Source organism: Pinus tabuliformis, chromosome 5_1, assembly GCF_031772625.1.
Source record: "Pinus tabuliformis cultivar Carrire ecotype Pingquan chromosome 5_1, CPIR1, whole genome shotgun sequence".
NCBI classification, from domain to species: Eukaryota; Viridiplantae; Streptophyta; class Pinopsida; order Pinales; family Pinaceae; genus Pinus; species Pinus tabuliformis.
This window is the reverse complement of record NC_142305.1, coordinates 659,556,118-659,579,573: the sequence shown is the minus strand read 5'-3', so window position 1 is coordinate 659,579,573 and position 23,456 is coordinate 659,556,118.

Genomic DNA, 23,456 nt, shown 5'->3' with positions numbered 1-23,456 from the left:
GCATGTAAATATACAGCAATGTGAATGTACAAAATCTAAAGATTACAACTGCAATAATTCATATTCAAAATCAATCCTCAGTTTAGAAGAATGGACCAAACTTAGGACAAATAAGGAAAAAGAAAAAATATGTATGACACACACCATTGAATATGATGAATCAAAGGTCATGTCCAGCATCAAAATGTTGGCAGAAGGAGAAATGAAAGAAAAGTTGTTAGATGCTTTTCTATAAACAATGCACAAAGAACAGGGCAACAATGGTTCAAATAAAAATAAAGCTAAAGCCCTATTTGTAGATGCTTCCTATGAAAAGAACGCCAGACCTTTTCAAAGAAACAAGGAGGATACCAAGTCAAGTTCCTTAACCTTGGGAGAAGTCAGCACGAAAATATATCATCTCAAAAAAGATGTTGCTAGCCTGAAAGCACAGATCTCTCAGATAGAACACAAGAAGGAACCTATTAAGAATGCTAATGTAGAGATCTATGAAGAAAAATCTTATTCTAGAATGGGAGTTGGAGAAATAAAAATAATGAAAATCCAATATCAACAACATCATGTGTTGTTGACCATTGATATCAAAATAGAAAATTTCACTTTAAGAATGTTGGTTGATTTAGGCACGGATATCAATGTTATTAACAAAAAGATTGTCCCAGCTAAATAATGGAAGGTGGCTACACGCTAAGTAACTGGGGTTGGAACTTAGACTTTCAAAATTTCCACAATGGTATAGACAATGCAGGAAGTAGAACTGTCAGAGAAAAACATTGAAGAACTTAAAGACTTTAGATCTTCAATTAGAATCAAACAACAACTCCGACTTCCCAAAATCATACAGAAAATTACGGTGCTAAGAAAGCATCTAGAGATTGAGTGTTGTTCAGAAAACCCAAAGGATTTATGGTATAGAAAGAAGCACACAGTATAATTGCCTTTCAAAGAAAGATATGAAGGAAAACCTTGTAAGGGTAGGCCAATTCACATGAACAAAGACTATAGAAATCTCTGCCAAAAAGAAATCTCTAGCCTTCTGCAAAGAGGACTCATCCGAGAATCTAGTAGTCCGTAGAACTACTATGGATTTTATGTAAATAAGCATTCAGAACAGATTAGAGGAGTGCTCAGACTTGTTATAAATTATAAACCTCTAAACTCTTTTTTAGCAGATGATACTTATCCTATTCCACATAAAGGAAGCTTAATTGCAAAAATTGGAGGAGCCAAAGTATTCTCAAAATTCGACATGAAGTTTGGTTTTTGGCAACTTTCTATCAAGGAAGAGGACAAATCCAAAACTGCTTTCAACATTCCAGCAGGGCATTATGAATGGAATCCAATGCCTTTTGGACTAAAGCATGCTCTATATAAGTTCCAAAATGTAATGGATCAAATTTTCAAGCCCTATCTTGAATGGCTAATCGTGTACATAGATGATGTGTTAATTTTCTCCAACACCATAGATGAACATTTCAGGCATGTCCATACTTTCGCTCAAACTGTGAAAAGACATGGTTTAGTTTTAATTAAAAAGAAGATGGAATTGTTCCAAACCAAAATCAAGTTTCTAGGACATACAATAGAAGATGGCCAGATAACTTTGCAGAAGCATGCTCTATATTTTGCTAATAAGTTTCCAGATGTAATCACAGACAAAACACAACTATAGAGGTTCCTCAGTTGATTGAATTATGTGATTAATTTTTATAAAGGATGTGCAATAGACCGCAAGATTCTTCAAAAAAGATTGAAAAAAGAGCCATCACCATGGACAAATGATCACACTAAAGTTGTCCAGAAAATCAAAAGAAAAGTCTATACATTGCCAATCCTCTATTTTGCAGATGAAGATCTCCCCAAAATTGTTGAGAGTGATGCTAGCAACCTTAGATGGGGAGGAATACTAAAGCAAGCCAAAGAAGGTACTGAGAAAATTGCACAATTTGCCTCAGGTACATGGAACCCAACAGAGAAAAACTACTCCACTATCGAAAAAGAGGTAAACGTTGCATGGAACTATATAGATAAGTTTGATATACAACTTGTATATAAACAATTTTTGCTTAGAACTGATGCTTCAGCCTTGAAAAGGATACTAACTAAAGAAATAAAGAATTATGGTGAAGCCAAGTTTACCAGATGGCAGGCACTATTTGCTAACTTTGATTTTGAGGTTGAACATATCAAAGGATAACAAAAATGCTTGCCTGACTTTCTAAGCAGAGAATATCTGGAACAAAATGACCAGTTGATGGTTATAGTAACCAAGTGGAACCCAAACACTCAAAAAGAAGAACTCCGAACATTTCAGATGACACTCCTTGGCTAGTATACACAGAACAATGGAAACCAACATGCAACTCAGAAACACCAATGTCATGGATGCCAACTTGCAGCCCCACACAGACTTACAACATCTAGTGCTTGAAAGGAATATCTATCCAAAATCCAGCAAATGGATTCATGACATGGTCTACAAAAGATATATACGAGAAACAAATCTTGCAGAAGAATCTTTATATGAAAGCTTCAAAGATATAAGTGTAATTTGGACCAAAGGGAGTGATAGGAGAAAGGTCTATCATAAAAATTACACTATAAACAAGACATGGGACCCAAACCATTTCTCAAAATAGATGTGGCCACAAAAAGATCTAGAAATATTATTTCCAAATACCATCTACAATTTCAAAGGCTACATTAATCTATGGTGGGATATTTTATGCCGAGATGAGAAAAAAGAAATCCACTACACCATTTTAAAATTTGGGCCAACATTTGTAAAAATGGCTGAAAACTTGGGGGAGGTGGTGATGAGCCCCAAATTTTGGTAACATTTTGGGCTCATTTGGCCTACTTACCTTGCTCAACCCTTCATTTTTTTATCACTTATGCATCGTTTCTTAGTATATTCATGTTATTTGTAGGAAGGAGGGCAGTCATTATGCCTATGTGGCTAATACATGTTTATTTCAGGTTTTTTGACATTAAATGGAGCAAAACCACATAGATGGAGGCAAGGAGACAGCCAAGGTGGCATTGCGGTTTTTTAGGAAGGTTTTCCACAGCCTTGAATGACCTTCCTCGTGATCTCCACCCTAACTCCGAGTTCCAACAGTTATCACCACCGAGCTAGAAGGTAGCCAACGGATTCTAAAGGAACAGCAGTTTACTTTTAGTTGGACAGCCAAGCCCCACTAATTTAGGAGGCCAGCTTGGCCCTCATAATGTATAAATCTTGAGGCTATAGCCTTCGATGGGGACTTTTGAACCTTTGTTGCAGATTTTGAATCACGAGCTATAGCTATGTTTTGCTCTTTGTAAGCCATTTTTGGCATGTTGTTAGACTTATGATTATGATATTTTAATAAAAGGCAGGCAAATTCGAGTTCAATTCTGAGTTCTTAGAGGAGCTATAGCTCTCAGGTTTGGGCCCAACCTGAGAGCAATAGGCCTCCTTTCTTTGTATTGTTACTTGTCTTTTCTTCAGCATCATATTTCTTGTCCTTTACATGCACTTGGAAACACAGTTTGCTGATTCGGATTTCTTGGTGTGGTTACATAGGTTAGTTTTATGGATAAAGTGCTTTCAGTAGTTTAGATTAGAGTAGGAGGATTAGAATTCATCAGAGTTCCAAGAAAAGGTTGATTGTACACTCACTTCCACCTCTGCTTAGAGATTGGGAGTGTAGACCGTGCCAACCACCAAAAAACGCAGTTTTACATGTTCATGCAAGCTTTAAAGTAATATTTCCATTGGTAGAAGTGTCCATGCATTTAGATCTTGAGCAATAACTCTTTGTTTCAGCACCATGCACGATTTCTCTCTAGACTACATTGTTGTTCTTTGGTTTCTAATAAAACAGTTAGAGTAGGTTGATGACATTTCGGTTTTGTGCAAGACAGAGGTGATTTGTTCCAGTTACACTACGCAGCACCACTTTACCATTTCCTTATCCTTCTCAGTCGTGCCTAAGCCATCTCCTTACCTCCCAGCTAGATCAATCGCCCACCAACTCTTCTATTATCCACGTTGTTTTGTCTTTTCGGCCTTCCATTGCCTCCACCCTTCTATCGACCAACCAGCTGTACACACCCCCTCTCCATCTCATCCCTCTGTCCATAAGCCATCACAAGCTCCCCTCTCATCCTACCTATCCACCCATACAGCTCATTCACTCCTCCATCACCCAAAGCTCCGATTGCAGAACATCCTGTAGAAGTTCGCAGACTTCCTGTAGAAATCCCGAGCTTCCTGTAGGATCCCCTGCAGACATCCTGTAGAAGCTTGCAAACACGGTTGCGAGGCATCTGAATGTTGTGAACTTCTGTGGAATGATGTTAGGGATCCCCTGGAACCTCTCAGAGTCCTCCTGACCTTTTCCAAGCCTTCCTCCCCTTTAACTACCCCTGCACAGTCAAGACCCAGTAAGAAGCACAGTCATAATAACTCCAACCACTTGATCAAAAATACAAAAACATGTTCTCTTCAGATGACATTAGTTTAGACTCATGCATCTCATCTCACTAGAAGTAATGGCATCATTTTTAGAAGTTGCATTCCCACCATTGCATCATAAGGATTAAGCTGGTAAAATTAGGGTTTACTAGGGTTTCCATGTTTTGTTGGCTTTCAGTTCATTCTTGCAAAGTAGGTTAATTTCCTTTGAGATAGCTTTCGTTCATCACTTAAAAAGCTTCTTCTGAGAACATATAGAAGTTGGCTTGAGCCCTAGCGGACTTGTGCCAGCTGACCAAGTGACAGCTGCGACAAGAGCTAGTACTTGTGCATACAACACCGTCGCTTCCAAGTTTGTACGAACTACCAGGTTGATAAAATTAGAGAAGGAAGCTCCAGGAGTTGTAGCATTATTGCTACAATACTGGAGCCCACCATCTTTTTGGCGCCGTTGCTGGGGAAGCATCAGAGTATTAGTAATTGTTGCATTTCTTCTATTTTCCCACTCTCGTTTTCTGCCAAGTAGTTTATTTCATTTCCATTCTGCAAAAGTAGCATAGACATTTCCTGCTTTCATAGATTAGCATTTCAATTCCGCAATTTCAATTTTGCAAGCATAGATTAGCATTTCAATTCTGCAAGCGTAGACTAGCATTTCCATTCCTGCAATTTCATTTGAGCAAAGTAGATTAGTTCTTTCCTTCTTTCATTTCAATTCTGCATTTTCATTTCAGCAAGATAGTTAGTTGTAGATCAATCTATTTCAGTTTTTGCAGGTACCAGAGAAAAAAAAAACAAAAGCAATCAAAAGTCTTTCCATTTCATGCCTCGTAGGAATCGAGATAAAACAGGAAAATTCTTACCCAACACCCCCACCACATCACTGAGTCACCCTTCTCTCTTCTTTGGTGACAGTGATCCAGAAGAACCTATAGGTGAACCTCCTAAGATATACGAAGATCCTATAGCAGAAGAAGAATTAGAGACCATTCCATCTGAAGCTATGGCTGACAATAGAGGAGAAGATGAGAGAATAGAAGGTGCCTTCCCCATCCGAGAAACCAATGGAGACATGAAAATGAAGAACATTAGCCCCTCCGCTTTACCTCACTTCCATGGACTGACTATTGAAGATCCTGATACCTTCCTGTTTGAGTTTGCTGTCCTTTGTCGAACCTATGACTATACTGAAGATGAGCAGAAGCTGAAACTCTTCCCTTCAACTCTTAAGGATGCAACATTACGCTGGTTCATGGGCTTACCTGGGAATAGTATCACCACTTGGGCTCAGATGCAGCAAGCTTTCAATACCAAGTACCGGGACTACTGTAGGTCCAAGGAAACCAAGGGAGAAATCTTTCGGATGACCATGGGAAATGATGAGTCCTTAGAGGATTATGAGGAAAGGTTCCAACTTAGCTATAAACGGGCCAGGTGCACACTTGACCCTGAATCCCTCAAGTTGGTCCTGCTCCGAGGAGTCCCTGAAGACCTCTTAGATACCCTTCACATGTTAGCTGGAGGAGATATTTACCAACTGCTTTATGAGGACATCAAAACTGTGTTCAGAAACCACTCTAGGGTAGCCCAGAAACGAGGTAGAGGAAACCTCCTCGCAGCTGGTATTCCTTTCTCCAAACATGAGTTTGCAAATCAATTAGAGGATCTCAAAAGTGAGGTGAGACAGACCATTGCCATGCAACTGGATACATTCAGGATCCAGCAGAAGAAGGAAGAAGCTGAGAGGGCCTTGGCTATCTTCTGCCCTAGGTGTACAAGGAGACACCCTAAGAACGAGTTCCCATTGCATTCGGTTGAAGTATGTTTCGTTTGTGAGGAGGACCATCCCACAAATCAATGTCCAACCTTACCTGGGCTCAAAGCCATGTATCAAGGGACAGAAGCCCCCACCGAACCTCTCTATTTCCTCAACCAAAGGAGGCCACAAGGACCTAGACCTTACCAGCAGGGGATGCAAAGGGCACCCCAAGCTTATTACAGCCCCAACCAATCTACTCCTATGCCTTCCTGGGGTCCCCCTACTCATCCTTCCTGGTCTGTGCCTCCTCCATGGTCTTACCCACCTCAGTACCATACTCAACCCACTACTCATTCATATCACTCACATGCCCAGCCACAGCCTCAGTGGAATGCACCTCAGTCAGGGTGGAGGCCCCAGTACAACACTCCTCCCGCCATTTTGCCTCCACCACCAATTCAACCTCAACCATTACCTCCTGCTCCTCCAAGGCAACCTCAAATGCCTGCTCAACTGAACCCGAACCCCAACAACAAACAGGCCCAGCAGGTATACACTGGGGAAACATCATGCCCTACCTATGCTGTGGAGATCCAGGAGATCAATCTTCGATCTGGAAAGACTCTTCCGGATCGCCAACCTCCTCCCCCAGAGGACGAGGAAGACAAACAGGAAAGTGAACCAAAGGCTATTCCACCCTTTCCTGAGAGACTAACAGCCACCACACAACCCAACCCAGAGGAGGATGAGCTTCTGGGAGAGCTCAAGCAGTTGTGTGTGAAAATACCACTTCTCCAAGCCATCAAAGATGTACCGATATACAATAAACTGGTTAAGGAAAACTGTTTCAGACACCCAGGCAAGCGAAAGAGAGATGCTTCAACCATCAATGTCTTAGGACAGCTGTCTAACCTTATGTTAGGACAAGTCATCTGCCCAAAGTACCTAGATCCTGGGAGTCCTGTAGTAGATGTCCACATCAATGGCACCATCATACCTCACGCCTTGATTGACCTGGGGGCTGCCATTAATGTAATGACCAGGGATACCATGCTCAAACTCAACCTTCAGGGTTCCTTGAGGAAGACCTCGACAGTACTACAACTAGCAGATCGCTCCACCGTGACTCCCGAAGGGATTGTGGAGGATGTCTTGGTCTCTGTTGACTCTTGGGAATACCCTGCAGATTTCTTGGTTCTGCAACCAAAGGCAAAGCTTACTGGATATCCTCTTATTTTGGGAAGGCCTTGGTTAGCCACTGCAGATGCTTACATAAGTTGCCGTGCAGGAAACATGACCATCAAAAATGGTCCTATGTCCAAGCAGCTAGTCCTATACCCTCCTGCCCAACCCTCATTAGAGCATGACTTACCACTTTGGTTAGAAGAAGGAGAAGAAGATGAGGTGTACTCAGCACCTTTGTGCACCCTAGACACCACTAGGGGAGCCCCTCAAACCGAGGATGATTTGATTGAGACCTTGATCCAGAATCCACCTCCTAGTGCACTGACCTTAGAGGAATCAGTGGAGGATGCCCAAGCTAGCACCTTAGTGGACCTTTGTGCAACCAACCCTGTCACTCCCAGAGTCAAGAGTGTGGAGTTCGGCCCTGAGAGAACGTTAAAGATCAGCTCCTCCCTATCTCCTTCCCAGGAAAAGGAGCTGTGTAGTCTGTTGGCCAGTCATCTAGATGCTTTTGCTTGGAGCTATAAGGAGATGAAAGGAGTCCATCCTTCGGTCTGTACCCATCACATTTACATCAAGTAGGATTGTAAACTGGTTAGGCAACCCCAGAGGAGAATGAATCCAGCCCTTAAGGACATTGTCAAGGAAGAATTGCAAAAACTGTTGGATGCCGGATTCATTTACCCCATCTCAGATAGCGAATGGGTGTCCCCTATGGTGTTGGTTCCCAAGAAAAATGGGAAGTGGAGAATCTGTGTGGACTACCGAGAACTGAACAAAGCTACCAAGAAAGATCATTTCCCTCTACCTTTCATAGATCAAGTGTTGGATGGACTGGCAGGAAAGAAGTTCTTCTCTTTCCTAGATGGGTTTAGCGGGTACAATCAAATCCAAATCAGCCCGGAAGACCAAGATAAGACCACCTTCACTTGTCCTTGGGGTACCTTTGCCTACCGAGTTCTTCCCTTCGGGCTATGCAATGCTCCTGCTACCTTCCAGAGAGCTGTCTTGAGCATCTTTTCTGAGCTGGTCCATGATGCGGTGGAAATCTGTATGGATGACTTCACTCCTTATGGGTCCAACTTCCAGGAAGCATTATCCAATCTGGGAAAAGTCCTAACCAAATGCATTGAGATGAACCTGTCCCTTAGTCCTGAAAAATGTGAATTATTGATGACTGAAGGGACCGTGCTAGGCCATACCATTTCTTGCCAAGGGCTACAAGTGGATCCTAACAAAATTGCTCTCATCAACAGGGTTCCACCTCCCCAAAAGGTAAGGGATGTTTGGAGTTTCTTAGGATTAGCGGGGTATTACAGGAGATTCATTAAAGACTTCAGCAAGCTAGCCTCACCATTGTTTGGTTTGTTGGCAAAAGATGTGGAGTTTAAATGGACTGACGATTGTCAGAGGGCTTTGAATGAATTAAAGGACAAGTTGGTGTCTGCCCCAATCTTGAGAGGTCCCAACTGGGCCCTACCTTTCCACATCCACACTGATGCCTCGAACAAAGCCATAGGGGCAGCCTTAGGACAAGTGGAACAAAAACTTCCGTATGCCATTTACTTTGTCAGCAAAAACTTATCCAAAGCAGAACTGAATTACACTGTAACCGAGAAAGAATTCTTGGCTGTGGTCCATGCACTAAACAAGTTCTGACACTATATCACTGGCTATCAAACATTTGTACATACCGATCATATTGCAATTAGATATTTAATGAATAAACCAGATGTGAATGCTCGTATTATTAGATGGTTACTTTTGTTGCAGCAGTTTGATTTGACCATTGTTGACAAACTAGGTAAAGAAAATGTTGTTGCTGACTTTTTATCTAGATTGGATCTGTCTGCAGATGAGGACGGAACAGTGGATGACCAGATGCCCGATGAACATCTGTTTGCTATCTCAGTACTCTCTCCATGGTTTGCTGATATAGCAAACTACCTTGTTTCAACACAGTTCCCTCCGCACCTATCTTCAAGAGAGAAGAGTAGAATCATCAGAAAAAGTGCCTCATTCACTTGGATCGGGGGCAACCTGTTCAAGCTTGGCCCTGATCAGATCTTAAGACATTGTGTAAGGGAGGAGGAAGTCTTTGATATCCTCCTCACCTGTCATGATGGGCCTTGTGGAGGACATTTTGCAGCAAAGAGGACTGCCTGCAAAATCCTGCAGGCAGGCTACTATTGGCCCACTCTTCATCAAGATGTCAGAAGATATATCAGCCAATGTGACCGATGCCAAAGAATGGGGAAACCGACTCAAAGGGATGAGATGCCTCTCCAACCTCAAGTGACTTTTGAGCCATTTGAGAAGTGGGGTATGGACTTTGTGGGTCCAATCAACCCTCCTTCGAGGCAAGGGTCTTACATCATTGTGTGCACCGACTACCTGACAAAGTGGGCAGAGACTAAAGCAATCAAAGCAACAACAGAAGAAAAGGTGGCTGAGTTCTTAAGAGAGAACATCTTCTACAAATTTGGCTACCCAAGAGAGCTGGTCACCGATCAAGGGAGCCAGTTCACATCCAACTTAATTGAAGACCTACTAATTCATCACAAAATCAAGCATAGGACTTCCACCCCCTATCATCCTTAGGCAAATGGGCAAGTGGAAGTCACCAACAGAGCATTGGAAGGGATTTTGACTAAGGTGGTGAGCAGCAGTAGGAAAGATTGGGCAGATCGCCTAGTTGAGGCCACATGGGCTTACAACACCACCTGGAAGGCCACCACCGGCTTCACACCTTATGAGCTGGTCTATGGGAAGAAAGCTTTGCTGTCCATTGAATTTGAATACAACACTTTGAGGATGGTAGCTCAGCTGGACCTAGATCTCAGCCATGCACAACAAGAAAGGTTATTGCAGCTGAATGGACTGGACGAGCACCGAATGCAGGCCCTCCTTCACTCAGAAGTGGTTCAACTTCAGAGAAAGGTGTGGCATGACCAACACCTCAATGACAAGCAATTCCAGCCAGGATTTTGGGCATTGTTGTATGACTCCAGGCACAAAGATTTCAAGGGGAAGCTGAGAACCAGATGGCTGGGACCATATGCGGTGGAAAAATGTCATGACAATGGATCTGTTCTTCTTTGGACCATTGATGAGGAGTCCATGCCCATGCTTGTCAATGGGCATCGACTGAAGATCTACAGGAAACCTCTCTCAAGACAAGAGTTCATCAAAACTATGGAGAAATCAGTGTTGGTCATAGAGAAGGGTTCTGCCTCTGCTTTGGGCATACCCTGAAAAAAAAAAAAAAAAAAGATCCTTGGGGGAAAACCTTTCTGAGGCTCCCAAGGCAGGTGGTAGGGGTGAAAACCTCATTGAGGCGCCCCTAGTGTCTTTCAAAAAAAAAACAGAAAAAGGATTTGAAAAAAAGATCCTTGAGTGAAAACCTCTCTGAGGCGCTTAAGCCAGATGGCAAGGGTGAAAACCTCATTGAGGCGCCCCTGCTATCTTTCAAAAAAAAAAAGAGAGAAAAAAGAAAACAATAAGCAAAAAAAAAAAGACAGGGACAACAAGTTTATAATGTGGAAATGCATGCAGGTTGCAGGTGTTCTATGAAGGAGAGGAGGTCTCTCAACTCAAAGTCAAGGATCCTTATCATGTTGCCAGGAGACCTCACCAGCACCTCCTCCAAGAATACTCATCTTCTCCAAGGTATGGGCACGATTTCATCACAGCTTAAGTCTTCTACAGGAAGATGCAGACTTTCTACAGGAAGGTGCAAACTTTCTACAGGAAGTTCTATATTTCTACAGGAAACTTCCTGTAGAAGTTCGGGACGACCCAGAATTCATTATATGAGGAAATCTAACGACCAAGGTTCGGTATGGACGCATGCAAGCTACCATTTTCACCCTTATACACTGCTGTCACCTCCTTCTACCACCCCTATCGACATGCAATGAAGGTACCTGCACAATCAAGGCAGATCATTGAGATTCAAGAGAAAGCAATTTTTTTAATGAGAAAATGCTGAGATGCCGTGACATACCCATCCCAGCTATCTAAGAGCCCTGTGAGCATGATCATGGGGCCACCGTCTTCACCATGCAGCATGCACCCGAGGAGGAAACACTGCTACAGGACATCCTGCAGGAGTCCCGTAGCAGTTAAGCCAACTAGAGTGCACACCTTTCCACCGCCTGCAACATGCAAAGATCACGCGGGCGCATGCAGCTGAAGCATCAAATTCATCGTCAGTGGCCTGTAAAGAGGAACCTCCGAACCTGGGCAATCACGCAGCAGCAAACAAATCGACTCATCATCGTCCAAAAGCCTGAAGAATCGTGTCGCGGCCGCACAGGTAAGTGCCTCGCCCTTTCTTCCGTCGAATTGCATGAATTTTACTTTGGAATGTTTGCGAAGTGTAAAGTGAATGGGTTGAGCGGTCGTATGGCCATTTGACTGGCCACGTCGACTAGTCAGTGGTCTAGTCGGATGTTTGAACGGTGGTCGCGGCAAAAAGGAACGGGCAGTGCACACGTGAGAGCCATCCAGTCGGGAAAAATGAGTTTTAACAGAAGTGACGGCGGCGGATCTGCGGGGAATGATGCGGCAGTAAGGGAACTCGCAGACGAATGATGGAGTGACGTCGTCCAACGGTCCGGCAGGGACAGCTCACCCCCGTGCCACGGATTCCGCCGAATTCAAATCTAATCAGCTAGATTGCCACCCCATGCATTTATCATTCACTATTTGGAAGTCGAGTGATCATCCGGATCTCTCTGCAGCTCAACACTCCAAGTCTTTGGCCGTTCGAACACCTGTTAAGCAGCACAGAGAGCGCAGACCCACTGCAGTATCCTCCGGAATTCACGCGTTGCTTCTATAGGAAAGCTGTTTCTACAGGAAATTGGGTTCCTCACGTCAAAAGGTGGCGGATTAACAAGGTAAGCCTGAACCTTCCATGCAATTGGTTTTGAGGGTGGCAAAATCGACGTCTACAGTCTGGTCGTAAGAAAATTTTGCAAATATTGTCTGCTGTTGCATGAATTGTCGTCCTACAGGATGTGAGTTATAGTTAAGCCATGTTAAGGTCGTCGGGAGATAAGTTTTGTGAATTGTATGCGTGGCAGAGGCGTAATTCTACGCTAAGTCATAGTAAGCCAATTTTCTTCCGCACCCGCCACCTCCAGTTAACACGACAGTTTTTCACCATGCCGGGTGGGTTCATCCGAAGGGAACCAACCGACTCCACAAAGCTAAGGGAAAATCCTGAGGTGGTGGAGCTGTTCACGCAAGCACAATGGATGTCCTTCTGCGATAAATTGCAGGGCTATGACGACGAGGTGGCAGAGGAGTTTTTGCAAGCTCTGAGGCCGAAATCCAAAACATTGGCCACCGTCAACTTCAGGGGTTTGAGTCTCAGACTCACCCCACAATTTATCAGCCGAGTTATTGAACTCCCAATGGGATTACCATGGGATAAAGAACAAAGAAAATTGGGCCAACAGGCTAAGAAAGAATTCTTTCCACCACAGGAGGAATTCTCAGAAGATAAAAATGGGGTTCGTAGAACCAGCTTACTGCCACCGTGCAGTGAAGTTAGCCTGCAGATTATGAAGTACATCACCTGCGAAGGCCGTTTTAGCATTGTATATGGGTACCATTTTCGGTTACTCACAAAATTAAGGCACCAGATGGACCTACCTGTAGAAAACAAACTCAGTATCCCCTACTTTCTACTACAGTCTCTGATTGAGTGTGCCACCAAGCTGAAAGAAGGCACACCAGACCAGGTAGCCCACCATGGACTCATCAAACTCCTCGTGGAGGATGCGCTCCACACATACAAGGTTCCTCTCTCATGGGAAGCCTTTAGAAATTTGACCAAGGATGGTGATATAAGGATGCTGACCGAAGAGCTCGGTTCATCTAGCAGTGAGGAGAAGGAGTCCGTGCCCGTAGGGAAGAAAGACAAAGGCCAGAAGACCACGACCACGGAGCAGAAGAAGGAGCAAAAGAGGAAACAAGAGAAAACGGGTGCCAAAGAGAAGGATGACACACCCATGTTGAAAACCAGAGAGAGAAGATTGCAAAGCAGAGTGGACAAGGCTGAGAAGGTCCACATCAGCAAAAGTGCCTCGACAGCAACCGCAACCAAGTCAAAAAGTAAAACTCATGCAGCAAACCAAACCAAAGCGGTGACACCTGTTTCTACAGGAAAACCAAAACTGGCTTCTACAGGAAGCCCGAAATCAACTGAAAAAGGGTCTTCTACAGGAAGCCCGAAATTAACTAAAACAGGGTCTTCTACAGGAAGCCCTGAAAAAGCGAAACCCAAGGAGAAGAAAGCTGACATTCTTGCAAGGGAGGCAGCAGTTGTGCTGGCCACCCTTAGCACACCTCCTAAGCCAAAGGAGAAGAGAAAGAGGGAGACCCCTCTATATTTTAAAGCTAGAAGAAGTGTGAGAATAAAGACGGGCAAGCCACAGCCTCCGTCCAATAGCCCAATCATTATCGAAGATGCCCCTACTTCGCCCAAGGAGAGGTCCCCCTCGAGGATATCAGTCACCTATGAGAGGGGGAGCCCGAAGAAAACTACCTGGAAGGATAGGTTGGACCAATTGGCCTCGAAAGCCCGGCTACAGGATGCTGAAGATGCTCTACAGGAAACCTTAGCCAGGCTTAAAGAAACTGAGAGAATGGAAGGAGAAGCACCCTCATCACCACCGAGGGAGGGCGAAGTAGAGCCACCAAAATAAGTGGAGAAAGAGCATATACCAGAGCCCAGCCCTCAGCCAAGTCTGAGTTCATATTACAACTTTTTAGAGGCTGGCAAAATTATACCTCAGAAATTTACTGTGCCACTGTTTTTTGCATTGGAGGAAGAAAGAGTCCGTACACACACGTGGATGAAAATAGCCAAGTCAAAGGGTGTGGCGGACATAGGTCCCTTGCAGGAGCAGCTTAAGGAGGCTAGAAGTGAATTGTTCATGGCTAAACACGTGGCAAATTGCCAACGAGTGTTCCTACAGGAAGAAAACCAAAAGCTGAGATTGCAGCTGCAGGAGCTGAGGACAGGGACAACTACATCCTCCAAGGATACCACAGCAGAACAGCAAGGCAAAAAGGAACTCAACACCGGTCTTGGAGAGCCAACCACACATCTACAGGAAGCAGAGCAGCAAGCACAAATTGAGGTGCAAGCTCTCAGACAACAGCTGCAGCAGAAAGAGGCACAAGTGGCCTGCATGGCCAGTTGGGCCATGGATGCTATACAATGCAGGCAGCCGGCCAAATCCCATGGCCTATACTTGAAAGACCAATGGCTGGAATTTCAAATCAATACCTTGGCGCAAAGAGGTATCTCTCAGCTCCAAGACCCGCAACAATTCACTGAGGTATGCAGCACCAGCTCATCAGAGGATAAGGCCAAATTAGCGGAGTTCTACCTCCATAATTTCGCCCTGCCTAATGTAGTTTCATGGGATCCCAATACGGCCTTGGGAGATATGCAATTAATGGCATTTGCCTCATGGCTGAACCATGAGGACAAAAGAGCAGCAGAAGCCAAAGCGGTCATGAACCGAGAGCTGAATGAGCCATTGCTCATCAGACCAGAACCAGGGGATCCAGTTGCACTAATCTCGACACACCAACATTTGTCCACTAACCCTCAAGCTTCATTGAGATATATGGATCAACAGGCCCAAGCCATAGCTCATTTTGAGGACATGGAGAGACTGTTAGGAGACAACGCTGTCCAAGCATGCACCCGTAGATGGAATACATTGGCTCACAGTCTGAAAATCCGAGAGTATCATACCCCAACTCAGATGAGGGAAGCTCTAGTATGGGTAGCCCTCTATAAGAAATCCATGCAAAACCTCCAGGCCAGCTGGATTGGCCTCAAACTAAGCCCACCACTGCTGCTAGGATTAATGGAGGGCAACACAGAGAAGGATGATAATGAACAGTGGGAAGAGGTGAACAGAAAGGTTGGGTTTCATATCAGCAAGGAGGACACTACTACATAGGCTTGGAATGTAAGGGTGGCAGTAAAGGCAATGAAGGATGAAGAGTTGGACTAGTTTCTCAAGGATGAACAAATATTTTAGCTGGGGGGTGATGATGAGCCCCAAATTTTGGTAACATTTTGGGCTCATTTGGCCTACTTACCTTGCTCAACCCTTCATTTTTTTATCACTTATGCATCATTTCTTAGTATATTCATGTTATTTGTAGGAAGGAGGGCAGTCATTATGCCTATGTGGCTAATACATGTTTATTTCAGGTTTTTTGACATTAAATGGAGCAAAACTACGTAGATGGAGGCAAGGAGACAGCCAAGGTGGCATTGCGGCTTTTTAGGAAGGTTGTCCACAGCCTTGAATGACCTTCCTCGTGATCTCCACCCTAACTCCGAGTTCCAACAGTTATCACCACCGAGCTAGAAGGCAGCCAACGGATTCTAAAGGAACAGCAGTTTACTTTTAGTTGGACAGCCAAGCCCCACTAATTTAGGAGGCCAGCTTGGCCCTCATAATGTATAAATCTTGAGGTTGTAGCCTTCGATGGGGACTTTTGAACCTTTGTTGCAGATTTTGAATCACGAGCTATAGCTCTGTTTTGCTCTTTGTAAGCCATTTTTGGCATGTTGTTAGACTTATGATTATGATCTTTTAATAAAAGGCAGGCAGATTCGAGTTCAATTCTGAGTTCTTAGAGGAGCTATAGCTCTCAGGTTTGGGCCCAACCTGAGAGCAATAGGCCTCCTTTCTTTGTATTGTTGCTTGTCTTTTCTTCAGCATCATATTTCTTGTCCTTTACATGCACTTGGAAACACAGTTTGCTGATTCGGATTTCTTGGTGTGGTTACATAGGTTAGTTTTATGGATAAAGTGCTTTCAATAGTTTAGATTAGAGTAGGAGGATTAGAATTCATCAGAGTTCCAAGAAAAGGTTGATTGTACACTCACTTCCACCTCTGCTTAGAGATTGGGAGTGTAGACCGTGCCAACCACCAAAAAACGCAGTTTTACATGTTCATGCAAGCTTTAAAGTAATATTTCCATTGGTAGAAGTGTCCATGCATTTAGATCTTGAGCAATAACTCTTTGTTTCAGCACCATGCACGATTTCTCTCTAGACTACATTGTTGTTCTTTGGTTTCTAATAAAACAGTTAGAGTAGGTTGATGACATTTCAGTTTTGTGCAAGACAGAGGTGATTTGTTCCAGTTACACTACGCAGCACCACTTTACCATTTCCTTATCCTTCTCAGTCGTGCCTAAGCCATCTCCTTACCTCCCAGCTAGATCAATCGCCCACCAACTCTTCTATTATCCACGTTGTTTTGTCTTTTCGGCCTTCCATTGCCTCCACCCTTCTATCGACCAACCAGCTGTACACAACCCCTCTCCATCTCATCCCTCTGTCCATAAGCCATCACAAGCTCCCCTCTAATCCTACCTATCCACCCATACATCTCATTCACTCCTCCATCACCCAAAGCTCCGATTGCAGAACATCCTGTAGAAGTTTGCAGACTTCCTGTAGAAATCCCGAGCTTCCTGTAGGATCCCCTGCAGACATCCTGTAGAAGCTTGCAAACACGGTTGCGAGGCATCTGAACGTTGTGAACTTCTGTGGAATGATATTAGGGATCCCCTGGAACCTCTCAGAGTCCTCCTGACCTTTTCCAAGCCTTCCTCCCCTTTAACTACCCCTGCACAGTCAAGACCCAGTAAGAAGCACAGTCATAATAACTCCAACCACTTGAGAAAAAATACAAAAACATGTTCTCTTCAGATGAAAGTAGTTTAGACTCATGCATCTCATCTCACTAGAAGTAATGGCATCATTTTTAGAAGTTTCATTCCCACCATTGCATCATAAGGATTAAGCTGGTAAAATTAGGGTTTACTAGGGTTTCCATGTTTTGTTGGCTTTCAGTTCATTCTTGCAAAGTAGGTTAATTTCCTTTGAGATAGCTTTCGTTCATCACTTAAAAAGCTTCCTCTGAGAACATATAGAAGTTGGCTTGAGCCCTAGCAGACTTGTGCCAGCTGACCAAGTGACAGCTGCGACAAGAGCTAGTACTTGTGCATACAGCACCGTCGCTTCCAAGTTTGTACGAACTACCGGGTTGATAAAATTAGAGAAGGAAGCTCCAGGAGTTGTAGCATTATTGCTACAATACTGGAGCCCACCAGGTGGTTCAGAGTCAATAAGACTACTATGGATGACAAATATTTTGGAAATTATACTAAAAGAGATCGCATGTCATGTGCTCAAAATTCTCATGATTGTTTCCACTACCCTTGTAAAACCACATCAGGTCTAAATTCATACTCAAATGACTAGATAATGAAGACTTTTATGAGTGGAAACTTACAATGGATTGTGTTAACCAAAATCAAGCATCAGATTGTCTTGGGAAAACCAATGATTGTTAAAAGAATTTACTCAAAGGCTTGGGACACCTATGGAGCATATGATCATCCAGCACTTGGGAGATTCCCTGGTACAAACGCATTAGGGACATAATTAAATATTCATGAGTTCACATGGGCTCCCGATATAAAGCATCCACAGTGTACAATAAAGTCTTGTCTCTTGACTATGATAGAGACCGGGTTTTCTTTCTTGAGATTCCTGACAAAAATCTCCCATATCTGTATAAATGAAATATAGTTTTCGTGGGATTCTCTTAAATATCCACTTTGTATAGTTGTCTTGTACTATTCCGAGACTCGAAGCACTTCTCCGACTTTTGCTATGATTTGATCCAAATCTCTGAATTATTGTACAAAAAAGTATGGTCTATTAGGTTGTTGGAAAGTTGTCCCCTTCTCATCCTATATAAGGAGAGGAGTAAGGCTCATTTGGGCACCCAAGTTTTGGAGAGAGTTGAGTCTGAGTCTTAGAGAAATTTCTAGCTTTGTGTGTTCTGAGTCTGAGAGCTATCTCCCTGCTCTGCATCTGTGAACAATCTATTCGATCTTCTTGCATCACGGAGCAAGATCTCTTTAGAGTCGAGTTTGGAAGCCTGCGCATCAAGGCCTAAAAACCTTGGTGAGAACCTGAAGTGGTTGAACTCTATAAGTAGTGTCTTTATGTTTTCATATACTTCTTCAAAGATAGAGTCTGTGTTGGGCCAGGAAGCCTCCAAATCTCATCTGCAGAAATTTCTGCTTAACAGATGATATAATTGGTAAATGCCCCCACAGTCAATCTCTGGATTGAAAAGTTAAAAATCTCAAAATTGTAACCATTTTCTAAAATCAATAGAAAGAGATATTTCCGCATTTGATATACCCATTTGTGTCTTAACTCTGAGTAATATTTTTTTACGAGTATTGAGTTGTTTTTGAGTAAAAATATTCATATTCTGTGAGAGGAGAAGTTCGTCGGAGGTTCGCCAAGTGTCTAGAGACGTCTGCTCGTTGAGGCAAGGAGGTCGTTGAGAGCATTGATACATGACGACACAGAGGTTCGTGTACGGGTTCGTGTATCACGACAGAAGAAAGGAGATTTTGAATCAGCAAGCTTCGAGAACTCTGAGGAGGAAGCCCCTGCAAATAAAATTGAAAGGAGATTTTGAATCTACAAGCTTCGAGCACTCTGAAGAGGAAGCCCCTGCAAATAAAATTGGTATCACAGTGTTTTAAATTAATATAGATACTTTAATAATAATAAATATTATTTTTTCGTCGTTTAATCTTTTCCCACTTTTTCAATAATAAGATTTCTAAGACAAAGCAAGTTCATGTAGTTTCTTTGTTCTAAATAAACAGACATATAAAGAAGTTAACCCTTTCTTGAGATGGAATGTTTAATATGTACACTTTCTTTGATTCATTTAAATACGTTTATAGAACGATTGATTCTTTCCATTAAAACTTTGGTATTGATATCTCTTAAATCGAGGTAAGATAATAAGGGGTTAAGCTATACACTTATCATACTCATCATTTTGTATTTTAAATTTAATTATTTTATTTTTAACATATATTTAGTTTATTTTTATCATATATTTATATTTAGTTTACAAGGATATTAAGCTTAATTTTCAAAGAAAAAGAATAGGAAAACTAAAACATTTTCTCTTTATTATCAATAATGTAAATGATAAAATATTTGACTATTTATTAATTAAATATAGATTTGATTTTTTTTTAGAATTTTACGTATTGTGAAAATATATTAATATTTAACCATATCATCAATAAATATACACGTAATTAATTATATTATTAAAAATATGGTATATTATTAGCAAAATAATATTAGTAAATGTGATTTATATACAACAGTTGATGTTATTTTTATATATTAACTCATACATAAAAAGATAGAAATTTTCACTAATTGGTTTATATCAACAACATTTACTAACGTAGATTTGCTAGTTGATGGCTATTATGTGGGGATGATTAATACAAAATGGTTGACTAATATTGAGGAATGTTTATAATTGTCATCATTTAGTTGACTATGGATTACCATGGTTTTTCACATTTAAATATACTTTGCTATTATAGATTATCATTCACAATAGTTGAGCATGAATGACCACAACTGTTCAAGTTTTATCATTTATGATGATTGTTGTCCATGGATTACTATAGTTGGGCATGATAACCATGTTTTGACCATGTTTACTATAGGTGAGCATGGTTTGATAATTTTGACAATGGTTGATCATTTACTATGATAGATTATGGTTGAGAATGGTTGACCATAGTTAATTATTTCTAGGTATGATGACCATGATTTGACCATGTTGACAATAACTAATCTTGCGAAGACAAATATTACCATAGTTGACCATTACTTTTTATGATAGATTATGGTTACCCATTTTGCCAATGGATGGGCTTGGTTGACTATGCTCAACTATAGAGCCCTTTGTTAACCATGTTTGATCTTTTTGACTAGGTTTGACCATTGCTAGGCATGAGGAGTGAGTAGAATATCAATTGTTCTAAGTTTACCTTAGTTAACCAAAGGTGACCATGGTTGATCACAGTCTATCAAAAATGACCATTGTTAACTATGGTTGACTATGGCTAACTAAGGTTGTGTATGGTTGAACATGGGTGATAGTGAGTGACAATGTTTGATAATTTTTTCCCATGTTTCACCATATATGTGATCGTTAAACATGGTTGAATATGGTTAAAATATGGTTGATTATCATTGTACAAGGTTGCTTTTAAATTTGTCAATGTTTACTCAATATGACTATGGTAAACCATGGCTAACCATGATTCCTATGGTCACTATGGCTGACAATGTTCAACCATGTTTCCTATGGTTGACCACTACTAACCATGATAACTAGGGACACCATTATTGAAAACGGTTTAGCCATGGTTGCTTAAGTTGTTTATGGTGTATATTGGTCAACTACTTATAACTAAGGATGACTATGGACAACATATGGTTGACCATTATTGATTATGGTTGATCATGGTTGTAGAGGGTCGAACATGGTCGAGGATGGTTGATGATGTTTTACCAAGGTTGACAAGATTGATAAAGATTAACCATGGACGACTAAGGGTTTATGAGGACTGAACAAAGGTGACCATGGTAGTCCATTGGTGATACGGATTGGCAATGACCGATTATAGTTAGCTATGGTTGACCATTAATGATCATGTTAACCATGACTCCTCATTTTTGAGTTGGTTGAATAGGGTTGAACTTCTTATCCATAATTGTAAGTGGTCATCTTATTCAACCATGGATGAGATTTAAGATCACAGTTCACTACGGTCAAGTATGGTTGACTATGGGTGAAAATGGTTGACCATGATTGGAAATGTTTAACAATAAATGAATATGGTTGACCATGTTGACTATAGTTGATAAAGTGGTTGACCATGGATATCAATCGATGATAATGGTTGTTATAGTTTAACATGGTGACCATGGTTGACCATTATTTTAGGCATGGTCGAACATGGTAGACTATGTTGAAAGTTATGACTATGGTTGATTATTTGATGATGTTGACTATGGTAAACCATGATGTAATAGTTGACCATGCTTGAACATTATGACGTTGATAATTTTTATTATTATTATTGACCATGTCGATTATAGTTAATAATGTTTGATATTGTAGGTTATTTTAATGAATATCAACCATGGTATTTTAACGTTTTTTGGAACACTGCAATGATATTTATTATCTGTCACACAATGATGACATTTATTTTTCATCACATCACAAATTCATTTCTAATTCTACACATTATGACAATTTTGATTATTTATAGCATTCTTGCATTGTTGAGAGCATTGCGAGATATTTTATTGTTTTCCACATTGCAGTGACATTTTTTCCTCATTATGATGATGCATATTATTCATCACATTATAATGTCCTTTGTTGTTCATCACATTGTAGTGGTACTTATTTCTTTTCAAATTGTAATGACATTTAATATTTAGCACATCATGTGGACGTTTATTATTAATCACATTGCAACAATCTTTATATCTGTCACATTGCAATGTCAACTGTTGTTCAACACATTATGACATTATTTATCTTTCATCACACTACAAATAAAATAAAATTTATTATTGTTATAGTATTTCTCATATTGCGATGGCATATACTTTTTACCGCATTACAATGTTGTTTTTTATTCTACGGATTGTGGCAATGTTAATTATTCATAACATTCTGATGTTGTTCCTAACTGTGTAAGGACATTCAACATTTTTAGCATTATGATGATGGATATTATATGACAGAGTGAAATGTTATCTTGTATTTGTCACATTATAGTGTTATTTTTTGTTTGTTACATTAAAATGATTTTTAAATATTCATGACATTGCAATGATGTATATTGTTCACCACATTGTAACATTGATTGTTGTTTTCTTGTCCATCATATTGCAAAAAATATAAAAGTTATTAAAAACATATTATGAACTATATAATGATAAATTAATATTAAAGATTGCATTATAATACAATAATAATTTTTTTATAGAAAATTTAGGTATTAAATAATATTGTATATTTAATTCATTATATAAAGTTTTTTTCTTGTCAGTAAAAAAACAATCATTATATTATCAAAAAATCAACAAATACAAAATACATCTCCACAGGCTTAGAATTTGGCTTAAGCCTATCTTTAAGGAAAAAGTATCATGGAGGAAGAACATGACAACCGGTGTCACTAATTATTGTCGGTTGGCTTGTAGGTCAGTAATTACAAAGCACAAACTAGGAAAAAATACATATCATAGGAATCCACATTATGGAGGTGGATTTGGAGGGAAGGCTAGAGGAGCAGCAAAGATATTAGCAAGTTCATGCATGTGGATGTCTATGTGTGCCACCCTCACTTCCAGGGAGAAGAGGTGGTCATTTGTTCCCCTATTGTGATGACGCATACTTTCCATTGAGTCCAGGATCTGACTTTCATGTGTTGAAGATCATTGATATAAGCTACCAATTCAATTCTATTTTCGTACCTCTGCTCCCTTAGAGTATCAATATTTAGTTGAATGTTGGTAAATTGAGAGGTAATAGACTCTAAGGAGGCAGCGGCCTCTACTTGACCCATTGAGTGGGCTAGTGGTTGAGTCGCACCCTCTCCCATACGATGGCTTCTAGTAGTTTCAGCACCTTGGCTCCTCTTCCTATTGACATCCTACCACACATGGAGTTGCCCCTCCCTAGTGCGCACATCCTCTCTGACGGGGAATTAGAAAACTATAGTAACCTCTAGCCACCCCTGAGATGATGGCGTTCCAACTAACCAGAGAAAAGAACCAAAACAAACTCTGTTGAACTTGTAGAAGGAGTAAACATTAGACGTTACCATGACCTTTACCAAGCCTACACTTTTGAGACTGAGGCATCGTTCTGAATGCTATCCACCCTCTCATGAAGGAAACACCAATGGTAGAATAATAGGAAGCTGCAGACAGAGCCCAGGAGTCCGTTGGAGTCAGTCTTGCATAGATCTCACCGACCAACAAGACACCACTAACGAGATGGCTAGAAGAGTTCCCCCCACTAAGATTTCACCATGACCAAACTGAGAGAAATCA